The following is an 18861-nucleotide window of genomic DNA, read 5'->3' as shown; positions in this document are numbered from 1 at the left end:
TAAGATAATCGTTTAGTCAAAATCAGCTTCATCTGGTAAGTGACTAGGCCTTATCCAGAATTAGATTTTCTCCAAGAAAATCTTGGGGATTAATTTTTTTTGAAGAAAAAAATAAAGTTAAGACCAGGTAAGTAGCTCCTTGCAAAATATGTGTTTATGAGTCCTTGAAGGCCGCTCTTGTCCTTTTACCAAAAGCTTCAATTTTTAAACTCATGTGCTACTGTTTAGTTGGAAGGAGGTAGATTGAAATCAGTGGGGGCTGGTCCATTATGACAAATGGGGCACTGCCCCCAAAAGATTCAGCCTGCTCTCAGCTAGGCTCCACCTGCCTGCCTTCTTACTTACAACCAGCCCAAGGGGCGATGTGACACATGTCCCTCAACTGTCCCGGGAAAACTGTGACATCCTGTTTTTTCACGTGAGAGCATGGCAGCCATTTTGGGCGCCATAATCTCACCCCCCAAAACAACGACTTTTTCAGGGGTTACAATGGCACACGGGTCAAGCGACTCATCCAGGAGCGCAGCCCGAAACACACACATCCTGGTTCGGGGCCTGGACAGGTTGGAGGGCATGCGTGACGTGCTGATATATTAGATCAACAACACTACAGGTACTGGAGTGTGAGAGGAACATTAGAAAATGAGTCAGGAGCACTAGCATTATAATAAGGAAAGATAGCACAATATTCCCCACGTCGGAATGCACCCCAAGAGGCATTATGACAGTTCAGTGACACATTCTAGGCAGGCAAGGGAAGTCAGAGACAGCCTGGAGCAGTGCTGTTGAGGGGTGTGATCTGCAGATGCAGAGACCCAATGCTTAGATAGAGAATTCTGGAGGACCAAAGTCAATGCCCAGCCATGAGGCTTCTGATCCCTGGCTTCTGGGACCACTTGGGTCCATGCCAATGATGATGACAATTACCATGTGGCATTTTGTGTGTGCGTATGGTGAAGTTTTCATTTCTCAGTGTGATGAAGAGTCTCGCGAATGCCCAACAATGTGTTCCCCATGATCACTGTTCATCACATCCTGGAAAATGTTTTGAAATCTGGATTGAAGAAGAATGTGTTGAGCCGTGATGGCAGGCTGCTATGCTTGGCAATGTCAGTTTGTGGTGGCCTCGGTACGTCACCACCATGTCAAAAAATGATTTCGCAAATTTCTCCCTTTCCCCCAGCCTCTGGCCTTTGGAACCAAGTCTGTTAATTGATGTCTTTCCTTCTCTTGCTCCTCTTTCCTTTAAGAAACATTTTAAAAAAACTGAACTCAAAACCATTTTAATAATGTTTTGCACATTCGACAAATTGCCTTCATTAAAGAAGGCTCAAAGTACACTCTGTGCTTATATTAGGCTAACTGTATGCACAACCTATTGCTGTGGTTGCCTGTGGTAAGTTACGTTGGATCAGTAATACTCAAGTTAAAGGTGTGATGAGCATGTAATATGGAAGCAAAACCCTCCCCTCCTGCTGGTTTCCTTTTGTCTTTTCTCGCCTGGCACAAGCTCCCTTTGCTCTTTGACTCCATTTCTTTCCCTTTCATTGGCTTTTGCTTCTCAATGTGGAGCAAAAGGTTTTGCAAACATTTCATTGGGATAAAATGATATGTTCTTCTGAAAACATTGGTAGGGAACCTCCAGTTCACAGGACAAGGTAGGTCTGCAATATCTCCCCAACTGGCCATTTAGGCGAAACTTCCACAATCAGAGGTAATACATCCTTCTGAATACCAGTTGCTGGAAACCACAGCAGGGGAAAGTACTGTTGTGATGTTTGCTGATTTCCCACAGGCTTCTGGCTGGCCACTGTGAGATCAGGATGCTGGACTAGATGATAAAAAGACTTCTGAAGACTTCTGATGGGGCAACAGAGCAAGCTGCCGTTAGTCTATCTTGCTCCATTGATCTGTAGCAGCCCTTTGGGGCTTCGGACAGGAGTCTTCCCATGTGGGAAGATGCCAGTAATTGAATGTGGGACCTTTGCATGCAAAATGTACTGTACCCAGTGGTGGCTGGTGTCTCCTGGGTCTGGTGGGGCAGCAGGGGATGAGGCCAACAGTAGGTGGAGGCAGATGGTTCTAGGTTTGTCACACACACCCCTCCTCCCTGTTGAGTTCTGCAAGGGCAAAACTAAGACTGAGGGGAAAGGACTGACAGCCAAGAGAGGCATCTCTGGTCTGGTTGTAATAAGGCAGGAAGGTGGGAGCTGGCTGAGATTGGTGGGTCCAATCCCTGTTCATTAGAGTGGACCAGCCTTCACTGTACCACTAAGCCCATTCCTGGTAAGAGGATGATATAAACACAGGAGGCCTTTGAGAGCAGTGGTCTTGGGGGCCCAGTTTGCAGGCAGCAAATTTGGAGGCTTCTCCTTTAATTTTTCGGAGCGGTAGCAATAGTCGGGGCTGCTGATCACTCGGCAGAACTTCCTCTCTCTTTTACTCTTTTCTTTTCCCCTAACTGCCCCCCCCACTTTTTTGGCATTCACTATTTCCCTCCCCTTGCAGAGAATGTGTGGGTCTGAGCAATTTTCTGCTTGCCCCCATGATTTCTATGCATGGGTCCAAGTGGTTTTCCATTTGCGCCACCACTTTCCCTGGGAAAACCTTCTATTTAGCACTGAATCAGTGCAAACACCAACCCATCGGAAATCTGATTGACGTTTGCTCCGATTCATTGGTAAAGAGCAAGTTTCCCCAGGAGAAAACGGGGACAAATGAAAGTATAGATGAACCCTAAGTCTAGTTTTATCCCCATCTTCCACCCTGCTGAGTTCCTTAGGAATAAAACAGAGACTAGGGAGGAGGAGGTTAAGAGCTAGTGCCACCCCCTAAATTGGATATAAATTATAAGGCACTTGGGGGGGCTGGGGGGCAAACTGAGGTTTGTGGGGCAGCACCATTTCCCCTAATGCACCAACATCCGCTGATCAATAATAATACATCTCTTTTACGACTTCAATTATGTCTCAGACCTGTTGAAACCTCCTTTCCCCCACCATCACCCGAAGATATATAATTCCTGGGTTCTTGTTAAACTCTGTTTACAATCAACTCCACAGAGTCCTTCATCTTGGCTACAAATCTGTACTCCAATTCAATCATTTTCAAATAGGAAAAAAAGGATGTCATGTTTCCTAATGAATGCTGAGAAAGAATTGTTTAATATAGATCACTAGATCTCCCGGAGTATATTAAAGTACTCAGAAGAAAAAGCTCATCCTCCCCTCCCCTCTCTTTTCCGTAGCTCCCGGAGTGTTCTCTATATTCCTCATACATTCTTGTTAACATTTGAACACTCGCAGGCTCTTGTACCTGCTGCCCTCAATTACTTTAGCAAGGAACAACTCTTTCCTGGCTCTGTTGCTGTTTCTCTCCACCTGCTGGTACAGAGGAAGGCGGGGGGGGGAGTGTCACAGTACAGGTAAATGGGAGCCCTGAGATGTTTTCAGTTACTGAGAAGCAAAAATCCATCAGAAATCTATTCCTCTTGAAAAACACTAGAGAGCTCAGTTCTCAAAATCCCCTCTCCAGCCACATGAGATGGAGCGAGCAGGAGCCGCTGAGGACCAGAGGAAAAATTGGATGTGTCGTGTTTCAGTTGTGGTCTCTTGACAATTTGGGCTAGTTTTTGCTCAGAGTAGACCCATTGAAAATGAATGAGCATGACTCGGCTAAGTCCTTCATTTCATCAGATGCACTCTGAGTAAAAGAGAGGTGGACGCTATGCTTGTTGACACCTGTTTGTCTTGAGGAACAATGGAGTGCACCCCAGACCACATACTTAGCACAAATAGCCCTATTCAGATGCCCTGGCTAAATGGAAGGGACAATGGCCACATTCACACTGTTTAAAGCTCTAGGATATGATTTTATGGCACAATGGAACACCGTGACAGAAGTGTGCATGGAAACACCATTTACCTTCCCGCCGCAGTGGTACCTATTTATCTACTTGCACTGGTGTGCTTTTGAACTGCTAGGCTGGCCAGAAGCGGTTTAGTCATGCTGGCCACATGACCTGGAAAGCTGTTTGTGGACAAATGTTGGCTTCCTCGGTCTGAAAAGCGAGATGTGTGCCACGCCCCATAGGCGCCTTTGACTGGACCTAACCATCCAGGGGTCCTTTACCTTACCAATGTATACAGAGCAGGGATAAGGAACCATTTCCAGTCCAGTTGCCACTTTCCCTCCTGGATGACATGTATAGCATGTCAACAGTGTCAATGGTGGGTGGTCTGCTGAGAAGAGATGGACAAAAGCATTATGTGAAAAGCCATAAAACAACAAGCCCACCAGCCAATTTCATCAGAAAAAAAGGACAAGCAGCAACTTTCTGATCAAAGGAGCTTCTTACATGGATGCTGGCTTTCGATAACTTATTTGATCCAGAAATGGAAGGCCCTGTGTGACTTAAACCTCTTGTTGTGCTACAGGAATATGTGGCTATTGCAGAGAAAGCAACTCACAATGTACATGTTTCTAAGGGTAAGGAAAACCTGGAACGTTTCTTCATCATTTGGTGGCATTTCATTCCTCATACGTCAAATTCAGATATGCAAAACTTTCTTCCCTTCATCCAATAAGGAAATGTGGCTTTCATGGTGTGTTTTTCTTCCTTTATTTTTCTACATTATCTGCTTTCTACCTTTTTTTAGAAAAATAAAACCTCTGTACTGCTCCTATGTTTTGTAACTTTGATTTTTCTTTTGTGCCGTTGATTTTACATTAATAAAAACCTTGATTTTAAAAAATGGAAAAAGGCAGTATTTTCCTGAGTCATTAACAGCCTGCTAGATTATTCCTCTGATGGTGATAGCTTGGAGGCTAATCCACATGACCCTCTTTTTCTCTGGGGCTTTTGATGTCCACTTTAGATTTGACCTTGAGGCACAGTCCTCGACACATACCAAACTGGCTGTGGGTGGTATCCGCTTCCCATGTCTAGGTCACCAACAGCTAGAATCAGCCTCATGCTAACATTTTAATCCACTATTTAGAACTGAATTTCAATTCAAAATTAAGAAGATTGGAAGCTGCCTCTGTTAGCAGTTCCTCCATCCTTGGAGAGGGATGTGGCAGCATATGGAAGAGACTTCTCTGTGGTGGCCCCCAAGCTCTAAATCCCTGTCCCTGGATGTGCAGTTGGTGTCTATTTTGCACCCTTTCACCACGGTGCACCTTTTCAGCAAGGCTTTCAGCCATGGCTGAATGTGAGTTTCCCCTTTTGTATCAGAAGCTGTACTTTAGGTGTGGGGAACGGTTGACCCTCCAAATGCTGCTGAACTACAACTCACCTTGTTTCCTAAGGCTGATGGGAGCTATAGTTCAGCAGCACCCTGAGGACCAATTGTTCCCCACCCCTGATTTTAGATACGATTGTATTTCTGTTGCATCTTGCCGTTGGACTTTTTGCAAAGGGCACATAACAAATGCTTCTAAACAGTGCAACTCACTATGAACACCTCCCTTGTTCTCTTATAATGGCAATGGTGCCCACCTAACATGCCTGCCTATTTGCACATCTAGACTAGTGTTGGCTGCTCTGACTTGCAGGGGCTCCCTTAAGGCATAGTTCTTTCACTTTGATTGACCCTTTTTGCTGGAAATGCCAGGGACCATCTCAGGCTTTCTACATGAAAAGCATGTCCCCAAGCTAAAGTCTTTCCTACTGGGTTGTGCCAATCAGCTCTTAGCAGATGCTAGTAATTGGCCTAAATGAAATATGTCCTATGCTAATAGAAGGGACAGATGTCACAGCTGATCATCTTCCCCACAATAGTCCCTTGTGCCACCTTGTAATTGGCTGGTTAAAACCCTGATCAGTATACAGTCCTGTTCTCTTATAACTCAAGGTGTTCAGTTCTTTTCATAAGTCAGCATGCACAGCTTCTTATACCCAGTCACCAACTAGTTCAGGGGTGGACAGACTATCTTCTGTTGGAGGGCTGCATTCCCTTGGGGGTAATCCTTTGGGACCACATGCAATCAGTGGGTGGAGCCAAAGACTACAGTGTTCTGCTTCAATCAGGAATAGAGACCACTTTGCTTCAATTTTCACCATAGCTACTTCAGATTACAGTGGTACCTTGGGTTACAGATACTTCAGGTTACAAACACTTCGGGTTGTAAACAACATCAATCAGTCAATATACTGACACTTCCCATTGTTCTGAACTAAATGGATGAAGAGGGGTGGGGTGGGGTCAGAGAGAGAAAGAGATATTTTTAAACCCAGGGGGGGAAATGAGGGAAGGGAAAAGAAGGACGGAAGGAAGCCTGATGAGATGAAAGCATGAGGAGGTGTTGGGAGCTGCCGAAAATGAGATTGGGAGGTGAAAGTGGTCCCTGGGGCAAAGGTGTGGAAGCAAACACCCCACTCACCGTTTCCATGCAATCTCCTTTCCCATTTCAACCCCTGACATCATTTCTGCATGGAGGGGTCCCTGCAACCTGCCTGTGGCCCACACCTGATCAAAAGCTGCAGTGGCGAGGTACCTGGGGTAAAACCATCATGCACCTGAGTCTTTCAAGAGAAGGCCATTGCAACCACGTTTCCAGATTATACCATAAAGCGTTTCTTAATACAGTGGTACCTTGGGTTAAGAACTTAATTTGTTTTGGAAGTCTGTTCTTAATCTGAAACAGTTCTTAACCTGAAGCACCACTTTAGCTAATGGGGCCTCCCGCTGCCACCACGTCGCTGCTATGCGATTCTGTTCTCATCCTGAAGCAAAGTTCTTAACCCAAGGTAATATTTCACACGTAGTCTGTAGTCCACTGGCAGTAGGACTACAATATGGGCATGTCTTTAAATTAACATCTTACATTAAAAACCTGACAGTACCAAATTATCGAAGGCTTTTCACCAAAGCCAGACTAAACGTCTTTCCTTCTGCAGTGTTGGATGGCAGGTTGAGAGGAGTTCCCTACCAGGACAGACTTTGCTCGTGTGCTCAGGACATTGATTCCATAAAACATATTTTGTTGCACTGTGCAAAATATGAGCAAGCCAGGGCTGAACTGATATTACCCTTGCTGATAACTTTCCCGGGAAAATCAGAGGCTCACTATGTCAGGTTCCTATTGGAAGACCGGACAAATGCTAGAACATTAGCAGTGGCCAAGTTTTTATCGGTGGTTGCAAGAACCAATGATCCTTATATTCTGAATGAAATGCTTGTTTAACCTGGAGGTAGGCTGTGTGAATTATGTATTGCTGTAACGATTTGTTGGGTCTCAGGACCGTAATAAAGGTTGATGATGATGATTTATAGGTTAGCGGAGTCTGTAACCTGAAGCGTATGTAACCTGAGGTACCACTGTAGTCCTTTCAGATGAAATCCATAGGAAGTTGCGTTATACTGAACCAGACCATCTAACTCAGTATTGTCTACACTGACTGCCAGCAGCTCTCCAGCTTTACAGGCGTGGAGGGAGGGGGTCTGTCCCACGCCAACTGAAGATGCTGGGGATTGGAGCCCAGGACTTTCTGGGTACAAAGCAAATGCTCGACCACTGAACTGAAGACCTTCCCCAAAGGCACTGTGGGAGGAGAACCGCAGGTGGCTAAAATTTCTGCTTCCAGTGGCTTTCCCAGGCTCTCACTAGCAAGGGCAGAAAAGTGCTCTTCTCTCCTCCATCCGTTTCTATTTCCTTCTTAAAGTAAACAATTTCCCTACCATTTGGAAAAATGGAAGAGAAATAAGTAAGATTGAACTATGTCAGTTCCTGGGTTGGCAGTTTGATCTCAGGTTTGGTGGTGTGCCGGGGAGCTCGGGAAGGATCCTTTGGATCCAATGGCTTCCCTTGATCTGCACCCAAGCAGCCCACAGTGCACACACTATTCAGAGCTCCAAGATTCATACAGCCAGGGACCCAGAGGTGTCTGCGGCGACAAGGATGGGGCACCTGACTCCCCTCTCTGACATCAGAGATTTCTCTCTACGCCTGCAGAACGGCAGCTCTGGTGCTTCCGTAGCTCAGTGGTAGAGAATCTGCCTTGCATGCAGAAGTTCTCAGGTTCAATTCCTGGCATCTCCAGGTAGGTTTGGGAGCATCTTAAACCTTTGAAATCCACTGTCAGGTGGCATACACAGATGGACCAATGCTTTCTATGGACCAACGCAGCTTTCTGTGTTCCTACGGTCTCCAGGATGCCATGTGATTACTGGGCTCCTTAGATTATTTAAAAATAAACAGACTGGAATTTAAGAGCAAAAGATGCTGATCATTGATAGGAGATCACGGTATTGTTCTCCAAGGCCTCATGGCTTTCTAGACTAACAACTAGAGCTGAACAAATCCGCTTCATCTGGTAAGCGACTAGGCTTTATCCAGAATTAGATTTTCTCCAAGAAAATCTTGGGGATTAACTTTTTTGAAGAAAAAAAATAAAGTTAAGACCAGGTAAGTAGCTATTCTGCAAAATATGTGTTTATGTGTCCTTGAAGGCCGCTATTGTCCTTTTACCAAAAGCTTCAATTTTTAAACTCACATGCAACTGTTTAGCTGGAAGGAGGTAGATTGAAATCAGTGGGGGCTGGTCCATTATGACAAATGGGACACTGCCCCACAAGATTCAGTCTGCTCTCAGCCAGGCTCCGCCTGCCTACCTTCTTACTTACAACCAGCCCAGGGGGTGATGTGACACATGTCCCTCAACTGTCCTGGGAAAACTGTGACATCCTGTTTTTTTGTGTGAGAGCATGGCAGCCATTTTGGTCACCGTGATCTCACCCCGAAAAAACCCGACTTTTTCAGGGGTTACAATGGCACACAGGTCAAGCGACTTGCCCAGGAGCTCAGCCCAAAATGCACACATCCTGGTTCGGGGCCTAGACATGTTGGAGGGCATGCATGACGTGCTGATATATTCGATCAACAACACAACAGGTACTGGAGTGTAAGAGGAACATTAGAAAATGAGTCAGAAGCACTAGCATTATTATCAGGAAAGATAGCACAATATTCCCCATGTCAGAATGCACCCCAAGAGGCATTATGACAGTTCAGTGACACATTCTAGGCAGGCAAGGGAAGTCAGAGACAGCCTTTAGCCACTCAGCCCTTCTGCCCTCAGCCTTCAGCCACTCCTGACAATAATGGACATATTTATGTTCAGCTTTCTCGGGTCAACTTAGCAAAGAGAATGTGGTGGCCCCATGCAGAGCTGCAAGTTATTCTTAGCGGCTTACTCTACAGTGCGCCATGCAGGGACTTGTGGCACTACTGACTGTGGGATTGCAGTCTCCTTTCAACCTTTGAAATGGAGTAGCCCGCCAATATATGCATGGCTCTCAAAAACTTTATTGACACCTGACTGAGAATTATTTAAATAGAGAGAGAGAAAGCGGAAGATGTTTAGCAGAAATAAGCACACAGACGTTTTTCCATCCGAATACATGGGGATAAAGAAATCAGCCGCATTATCGCCCAAGATGGAAGAGGCGAGGCATGGGAAATTCAATGCACTGCGGTTATTTTACCCCTGTTTTTCATTACGTGGGCAACCTCAGAGCTGTACTTCTTAGCATTTAGAAAAAGGGGGGGTTAGTCTGCTGCAGGGGAGCCATTATTGTTGAAATGTGCTAGCATTATCTTGCTTAAGGAGGTGGGGGCACATATTGTTTATGCAGTCTATTTATCAGTGTAAGAATGTATCTTCCAATATGGCAATATCTTGGGTGGTAATAGCATACAAGAATAAAAGAGTGTTCATGAATAGAAAGTTCCTGCCTGTAGCATGTACATCTGAGATACTAAAGGATTATTTACCTATCATTAAGATATGGATTTTTAAAAAATCTGGTCCAGTTTTTCTTCCAGCGGAAATCATATTAAACTCTCTAGTTATTTTATCTGACTTCTGTTGGGCAGCTTTTCATGAGCATGGCAAACTATATGTGTGTATAATTCAGGAACAGAGAAATAATACACCACACACACACACACACACTTTCTTGCTTTCTCTTTGTGTGTGTGTCTTCTTAATCTGTTCCTGGTGTGTTTGACTGTTGTGGGGAGGCATTTGATTTCGTTTGCATTTTAATGGGATACTACCTAATTTAATGAGATGCTACCTAATTCCTCCCAATACACCTGCAGAAATCTCCTGTTTGCAGTAAGGAGCTTGCTGGGGTGTGTGGCAGGTGCAGGATCCCAAACCTTTTTGTTCCTCTGGCATGTCGGGGGGGGGGGTAATGGGTTCTGGAGTCAGAGGTGCAAGGCACATCGAAACAACACTGTAGAATGAAGTGCAAGAGGCTGGGGGCACCATATTTTAGAATTGCACAGGGTGCTGCTGAAATTTGAGGGCCCATATTCCTTCACTGCTGAAGCCAACAGAGTAAAAGAAGAGAGATTTTGATCAGGTAGTCCCCTGAGGTACTCTAAGCCTCCCCCTGGTTTGGAAGAGAACAGGAGTTGAAAGGACTCTGGATTCGTTGGCTCTAATATGTTTCCCTCTCTTCCCCAACACACCTTTAAACTGCCCTCCATATGCCCCTCTCTGGCTCTACCAGTACCTGAGCTCCAACACTGGTAGGGTGTCAGGGTTAGAGAGCAAGCTCCAAAGTATCTTATGGTCTCTATGATTCCCTCCTAGGTAAAGGGGTCATAGGTCAGTGTCAGAAGGACTCGGGATCAATCATTGGCATCCCCGGGTAGCTCTGAACCCCTGGAGATCTCCTGCTGCTTGTCAGTGCAGGACATAGTGAGCAGGATGGACCAATGTGTCCAACTCAGTATAAGCAGCTTCCTATCATCCTACAAGAATAGGATTGTAGGCTTAAATGCTGGTTCCAAATGTTTTATGTCTGATGATGACTATTGCATTTTTTAAATGGGCTTCTCCTTGTGACAGCTGTTGACTTAAAAGGCAGCTTAAAAATATCTTAAATAGATAACTACTCAAATAAACATTGTACCTCTGGAGAGAAAGGCTCCAGAATGTCAATGGAGACGTGGTCGTGGGTTTTGAATGCATGAATTTCCGTTTCATTCCACACCCCTCCTTCCATAACTGGTAAGAAATGCATATGAACCGGGTGGCACTGTGATCTAAACCACTGAGCCTCTTCTTGGGCTTGCTGATCAGAAGGTTAGTGATTTGAATCCCCGTGATGGACTGAGCTCCCGTTGCTCTGTCCCAGCTCCTGCCAACCTAGCAGTTCGAAAGCACGCCAGTGCAAGTAGATAAATGGCTGTTTTGGGAAAAAAGGTAAATGATGTTTCCGTGCGCTCTGGTTTCCATCATGTTGTTCCATTGCGCCAGAAGCGGTTTAGTCATGCTGGCCACATGACCTGGAAAGCTGTCTATGGACAAACGCTGGCTCCCTCGGCCTAAAAGCGAGATGAGCGCCACACCCCATAGTCACCTTTGACTGGACTTAACTGTCCAGGGGTCCTTTACCTTTATCTTTTTACCTTTACATTATGACATCCATTATGGATTCTCCGTTAAGTATGGGTCCTTTGGTCTTTCATGGAGCCTTCCTAGTGCTAAATCAGAGCGTGGATTGACAGTTGGCGTTAGCAGATTGACAGACTTTTTTACTGGCTCATACAAAGCTCAGGGATCCCTTTTCCCAAAGTCCTCCTGCAATAAACTCACATATCTTTTGCAGTAAACTGAGCACAGCTGACACAGGACAGGAGGGAGAGAGCAAGGGAGAGCGGGAGCCTTGTGTTCTGTTTTTATAGATACATAATCCCCGTACAATGATATTGTGTTTATTCATTTTGTTTATTGGTTTGAACATGATTTTTAATGCGCACATAAAAAAAAATGTTTTCAAGTTTAATTGCGGTGTCAACCCCATCAGGTTCATCTTTATCTTTGACCACTTTTCTTTCCAGGAAGCAGCCAAGCTGGGTTTTTTTTTTTTTTTAATAGGATCCCCACACATAATAAAGCATCCAAACAACTTTTTCACGTCATCTTCAATGAATTCAGAGGATGCAACAGTTTGCACACTCTCCTGCACACATTTTATTACTCCCACTTTCATTCTACAAGGCTGAAGCGAATCATATAATAAATATGTGTCTTGCACTTGTGAGCTTGATATACTGTTCCCTTCCAAGAGGCTCTTTCTGCTCGTAACTTAGATTGCTGGCAAAAAGCATTCCCCATTCAGCTTCTCAGGTTAGCAATGTTTTATAAAGCCTTACAAGGGAAATAATGATAATAATTAATGTTATGCCGGATATTCACCACGTGAGATTATCGGGGCCAACAGAGCTGCTTCAGGAAAGGAGGAATGTTTGCTGCATAATAGTGCTCCCTCCTAGAAAAAGAACAGAGGTTCACCAGGATATCTTGGGCACCTCATTCAATACAATGGTCTTGGTTTTTCACCCTCCAGTAACACCGTATGGCAAGATTTATCTCTCAAAGAAATGCAGGTGGAACAGTGGAGGCAGGTACCTTTGGGTCAAGGGAGAACAGTATGGGTGGGGTTTAAGCAGAGGTTGGAGGACCATCTGTCATGGATGCTTAAGCTGAGATTCCTGCATTGCAGGAAGTTGGACTAAAGGACAGTCAGGGTTCCTTCCAGGGCCATCTTTACCCGGGGGTGCAAGGGGCGCCAAATTCTGGGGGGCACCAAATGTATACCTACTGTATACCGGTCCCTCTCGATCGGCGGCAGTGAAAAGCAATATTGTGAAAGTCCCCACCCCTCCTCCGTCACTCTGTTACTCCGTAGCATCAGATATCACTGACAAGTCAGGAAACAAAAGCAGTTATTTCTGCTGCATCGTTTTGTTGTTGTTGTTTAGTCGTTTAGTTATGTCCGACTCTTTGTGACCCCATGGACCAGAGCACACCAGGCACTCCTGTCTTGCACTGCCTCCTGCAGTTTGGTCAAACTCATGCTGGTAGCTTTGAGAACACTGTAGCTTTGAGAACATCAGGTTCTTTTCAAGGGAGTCTTCTCTTCTCATGAGGTGGCCAAAGTATTAGAGCCTCAGCTTCATGATCTGCCCAAAAAGGTCAAGAACTATGAGTTCACCTCCCCTAAAAAAAGGTCAACAACTTAACAACTTTGGCTTCCTCCCTCCCCCCCCAAAAAGCTCAATAAAAGTTAATTAGGAGGCGGCTAAACTGAATTTGGGGGCACTGAGCAGATATTTGCACCACAGCGGCACATATGCTAAAGACAGCCCTGGTTCCTTCCACCTCTACAATGCTATGCTATGATTCCCCCAATCCCAGTCTGCACTCAGACAGTCTCCATCTGCCTGCCCTCTTACTTGCAACCAGCCCACGGGCTGTCAGTTTGCGCCTCCTTAATTTCAGTGCTGCGCTTGTAGATCTCAGCAGGTTTGAAGAAGATGGTGACAAATTGAGAATTAGTTGGCTCCACCTATCCTTGGCTCCGGCCCCACCTACTCTTGGTCTCCCTGCATTCTGCCCTACAAGTCTGAATTTTCCTACCACTCGCCACTGGGTAGGAAATAGTGCTGGGCAAACCCCTCATAATTGGGTTCAGAATATCAAGCTTTTCCTTTTCACTATGGAGTTCAAGAGATTCAGGCCAAACAAAAGGAAGTACTTCTTCAGCTGGCATAATTTTGAAAGTTTGGGTAGTTCTGTCCCTATAATTCCCAAAAGGAATTCCCTAAAAAAAACACCAATCCATATAGGGAATATATGATTTTTTTGGGGGGGTACACATTATTTAGCTGGAGAACAGCATTGCAAAATTCAGATAAGGGCAAATTTTGAATGATGGGTACACATTACTTATCCAACCCCTGATCCATCAGAAGGCAATTCTGTATAGGGAAGGGTTTTTTTTAATGCTTAATGTTTTATTATGTTTTTTATATTTGTTGGAAGCTGCCCAGAGTGCTGGGGCAACCAATATGATGTGTATTGTATAAAGAGTAAAATTATCATTATTGAATGGGATGTCCCTATTTTCATCAGAGAAATGTTGGAAGGTAGGCAAGCGGATAGGTCTTCCTCAATCTCCCAACCCAAGACCATCTAAAAGCAAAAAATCTAGAGATCCAAGCAGGGCCGTATTTAAGTTTGATGAGGCCCTAAGCTACTGAAGGGAATGGGGCCCTTTATATGTCCAGCTGTCCTTTGTCAACAACAAATTGTCACCTTTTTGGGGGTTGAATATATGCTATATGGTAATTTATGGACCTAATAGTTATCTATTGTGATATTTTAGGGAGCAGGCTAGCAGGCGGGGCCCATTATTTACATCATAGGAGCCTACACAACACAAAACACAGTTGTTGTATGAAGGTATTATTTTATTTGTTTTTTATCTTATATTTTGGAAATGTACATCCAGTGTTTCTTTTCCTTTAAAATTTTTGGCCCTAAACTATAGCTTGTTTAGCTTATACGTAAATCCGGCATTGGATCCCAACAATTAGATCTGAGATTTACTATATTCGAAGCACAACACTGAGATGTGCCCCCTCCCTTGGGCCCATTTTGGATTAAAGTGTCTAAAATTTGTCAGCAGTTCCTCATGTTTACTCTTTGGTGGCAGACCAATTTCATGTACCCTAATTTGTTTGTTGAGTTTGGGGATGATTCTGCTACCTGTTGTATGTTGGTACCTTTAGTTACGTGTGTGTGTGTGTGTGTGTGTGTGTGTGTGTGTGTATCTATATCTATAAAGATAGATGAATAGATATAGATAGCTATAGGCTACACAAGAGCTGCCTCTCCAGTTGTAGCTATAGGTATAAAATATCTTTAACCTATTTTGTCAGTCTGGAATGTGTTGCACTGGAGACAAGAAGAGATTCTGAGGCATCTTTTTAATGCCACTCAAGAATCCATCTGCAGAATACAAGTGGATAAATACCTCACATCTCAACAACCATTTCTCACCTCATAAGAGAAAAGCAAAACTGCAACTCCTGCCACCCCATGTTCTTAATTCACTCTTCTTCTTTTTTGCAATTCAATGTTTATTGATTTTAAATATTGAATCCATTCACCACAAAAGAAGCAAAGAAAAAAACAAATCACATCAAATTAAAAAAAAAAAATGTTATATATAAAATAAAGTTCTTCGATACGTTGAGATTTCTGACATCCTCAGTATGGATTCTTTGTTTCCTTGTTGGCTGCATATTGTATGACCTTTAACTAATCATAAATTATCTATAATCTTTGTAGCATATAACATTGCAGAAGTTAATCAAAGCATGTCAAAGATTTCATATGGGAGCATTGTTCTTTAAACATAATATGTATATATCCCATTCTTTGTTAAACTTTTGGTTTGTCTGGTTCCTGTCATCTTTGCCAATTATACTTGATCAAATAATTTTGCCTGCCACTCCATTTTAGTTGGTATTTTGTCTCCCTTCCGCCATTTGGCTATCAGCATTCTCACGGCAGTGGTTGCATACATGGATACCTTCCTCATATTTGCCACCATCATTCCTAAAAGGAAGGTTTCTGGTTTGTTGATGAAAGTTAGTTTAAATAGTTCTTAATTCACCATTAATACATTCCAACAAGAATTCACTTGGGCTGCATAGCACCAGCCCTGTTTTTGAGGGATGCTTCAAAATACATCAGCACCTGTAAAGTTTAGTGGTATTTCCCAGTTGTGAAGAGGGAAGCATCATCTGCAAGACTGTAATAGTGTAGATCTTCACTCGGCCCTTCTTCCCCGTCTGGCGCGGGCGCCATTTTGTGGTTCATTTCAGGTGCCTAAATGTCTTGAGCCGGCCCTGTCAATGGACATCTTGGGGATTTCTCAAGAGGACATTGTGTTGTGGAGTTTTGCCCTATCTTCCTCTCACTGTGGCTTTTCAGTACTCCCCATCCTTTAATGCTACACTGGAAACAATTCCAAATACCATCATGAGGTGCCTAGCAGCTGACAGCATAAATGGTTGGCCTTGCTTATCATACTTCCTAGTTTCAGGAGACCACAGGTGGAGGATACCGAACAAGAGCAAATAAATCATTCACGATGAAGCTACTTGAAAGTTTGGCAGATGTTGCTGTGATTAACTGAAGGCTTGCTCTGGAATGTTGGTTTGGCACAAGGTTAAATGCACATGAATGAATCTGTCTGCATACTTAGACACTGCCGTGAAACTTCGTTCTCATAAAAACGGAGGCCAGGGTGGGGTGGGGGCTGTTTTCTAGGTTGTTGACAACAGTTTACTATACTTTCATATCTACACATGGTGGCCTGCGACATGAGAGTCCGAGCTGGTGAGGGTGTTAAGAGTTCTGTGCTCCAGACAGATAATATTGAGAAATTTGTCAAACTTCATCTATATATGTGTGTATATTTGCCCAGGTTGGGAGGGTGTCTTTCTTTAGCCTTTGAAAAAGACCACTTTCAACTCCGAGATCACATACTGAAAAACGGATGGGCTAATTTGTGTATTGTGGTCGTTCTGTATCCTAACAAGGAAATTCTGGTGCTTATGAGTGCTTTCTGAGTGAAGAGATACCAGTCATGGTAGACAAGATGCCTTAAAAATAAAGTTGTTGCTGTTAAGATTGTATTAATGGTTTTCCTTCTCTTCATCTGTGAAAACTTTGAGGCTTCTTACAATCAAGTGGTACCTAAATGTCATGAAATAAACAAACAAACATTCCCCATCCATCTTTTTTTTTTAAAAAAAAGGCCTGGTGGTGGGGGAGAAGAAGCATTTTTGTCCGGCAAAGAAAACCTAATTGAGAGAAGAGTCATAGCTTTGTGGAGAGCAAATACTTTTTATGTCTTTGGTGTCTTCAGGTAAAGTTGCGAAAGTCCCCCATTTGAACTATGCATAGTTACTGAGGTTGGACAATACATCCATACCTTGGAAGTCGAACAGAATCCGTTCCGGAAGTCCGTTTGACTTCCAAAACATTTGGAAATCAAAGCACAGCTTCAGATTGGCTGCAGGAAGGTCCTGCAGCCAATCGGAAGCCATGGAAGCCCCATCGGATGTTCGGCTTCCAAAAATAGTTCACAAACCAGAACACTCACTTCCTGGTTTGTGGCGTTCAGGAGCCAAAACGTTCAAGAACTAAGCTGTTCGAAAACCAAGGTACGACTGCACTGAACATGATGGACAATGCCTTGCAAGCTGTTTTTCCACCTGACCTGGGAAAACTGAGTCCTGACTGACTTCAGCTACAAATGCTGAGACTGCTGAACAAACTCTTGGGCTGGGGTATTGGTTTTGTTGATGGGTTTTTTGCTGTTATTGATATTGATATTATTGTTGTTGTTATTGTTATTGTTATTGTTATTGTTATTATTTTCTTTACAGTGATTTATGAAAGAACTGTTCAATTTGGTTGTATAATTTTTGATGTTCTATTTATTGTTTATTACTAATTGTTTTGAATTGTGTAACCCCTTTTCCTGTTGTAAACTGCCTTGAGCGTGGTTTTAACTGCAGAAAGGCAACATACAAATAAATAGAAGTATATATATATGACAGCTTCCCATGAAATTGGGGGCCACCACTGAAAAGGCCCTGTTGTAGTAATGACCTTCTGAACTTCACTAGGTGTTGGTACACCCAAAGGGCCTTCCCAGCAGACCTCTATTCACAAGCAGGACAGTTCATGGAAGAGCTGTTCTCCTTCAGCAGCAGAAGTTATGAACCAGCAATTTTATGCAAATTAAGATGGAGTCTTGAGTTCAAAATTGAAACTAAGAGACTTGGGCCAACATGCCACAGACAAGGAGATTCCCACATAAGCCAAAAGAAGTCTAGTGGAATTAATTTTAAGTAGTTAATAAATAATATTTTTATTCTACAGTGTGTGTGTTTTGCTTTCTAATGTTAGATTAAAATAAAAAATAAAGTCCTGTAGTTAAATGATTCACCCTAAAGATTCCCCCGTCACCACATATAAATTCATCTTGCTAAGTCAGTTTCTAGCTTATTTCAATTTGGGTTTTAGCTGGCTGGTTTGTTTTGCTTCTGTTTCACAGGAGGAAAATGGACTATTTCCTCCTGGCTCCCAGCTCCCCGCCCAGCATCTTTCCCCCCCCTCTGCATCTGAATAGTCGAGATTGACATAAAAAAGTACTTCAAGGGTTGAACTCTCCTGCAGCACACAAATACACTGGATTTCTGTATATCTTTAAATGTTTTATATGTCCCGTCATATATAATTTATTATGTTGTGAAGCCGAGTCCTTCATTGAATGAATTTTTTTTTTACTGTCAGAGCCTGGGGTACTTTAGTTTGATGATTTAAAACTCCCAATGCACTCGTAGCAAACAGCACTTTATTATTATTATTACAGCCTGTTTGTCCAACAGGTCAAATTCTCAGCACTGCAGGACATTTCTCCTGCTCTAGTGTTATTTCAGGGAACAAGTCCCTTAACCAATGTTGATTCACTGTGTGAGGGAACAGGTTAAGTCTTCCACACAGGGAAGCATGGATGGGACCCAGAGAGAAAAGGGAGAAGATACATCTAACGCTGTCCCAAAACCTGTCTTCCAATTTCCTGGACGTTTTCTTCCCTCGTGAAAGATGCTTCAATATTTCTGCCTCATTCACAGGGAATTTTAGAAATTCTTTAGAGTTTTGGTGGGTGTTGGGTTGAGCTTACCTCAAGAATATGAGAACTACAATAACACCCTCCCACCCTTTTTGTAATGTACGCAATATCTCTTTTTATTATTCTGTTTTGTTTTGGGTACTATTTCTTGTATCTTCTTCCTTTTTGTGTCTTATCTTACTCTGTGCACTTGTAATTTTGTGCTTTTTATTTTTCAATAAAGAATACAAAGTAAAAAAAGAATATGTGAATGTTGTTCTTCTGTTTCACTGTTCTCTCTGTATTATTTTATTTTATTTTATTGTTACCAATAGGTATAACTACCTACCTGTTTATGTGT

The 18861-nt window shown here is 43.3% G+C and overlaps 1 long non-coding RNA gene across 1 annotated transcript; it reads right to left on the bottom strand.

The window, feature by feature from the left end:
- Positions 1-3387: 3387 nt before the first annotated feature.
- LOC309373117 lies at positions 3388-11503 on the bottom strand. The gene is made up of 2 exons (XR_014169786.1): positions 11414-11503; positions 3388-4238 (listed from the first exon to the last, which is right to left on the bottom strand). It is a non-coding gene; the product is annotated as an uncharacterized lncRNA (long non-coding RNA).
- Positions 11504-18861: the final 7358 nt, after the last annotated feature.

Source organism: Podarcis melisellensis, assembly GCF_964234715.1.
Source record: "Podarcis melisellensis genome assembly, chromosome: 1".
Taxonomy (NCBI): Eukaryota; Metazoa; Chordata; class Lepidosauria; order Squamata; family Lacertidae; genus Podarcis; species Podarcis melisellensis.
This window is presented reverse-complemented; position numbering and strand designations above follow the sequence as displayed.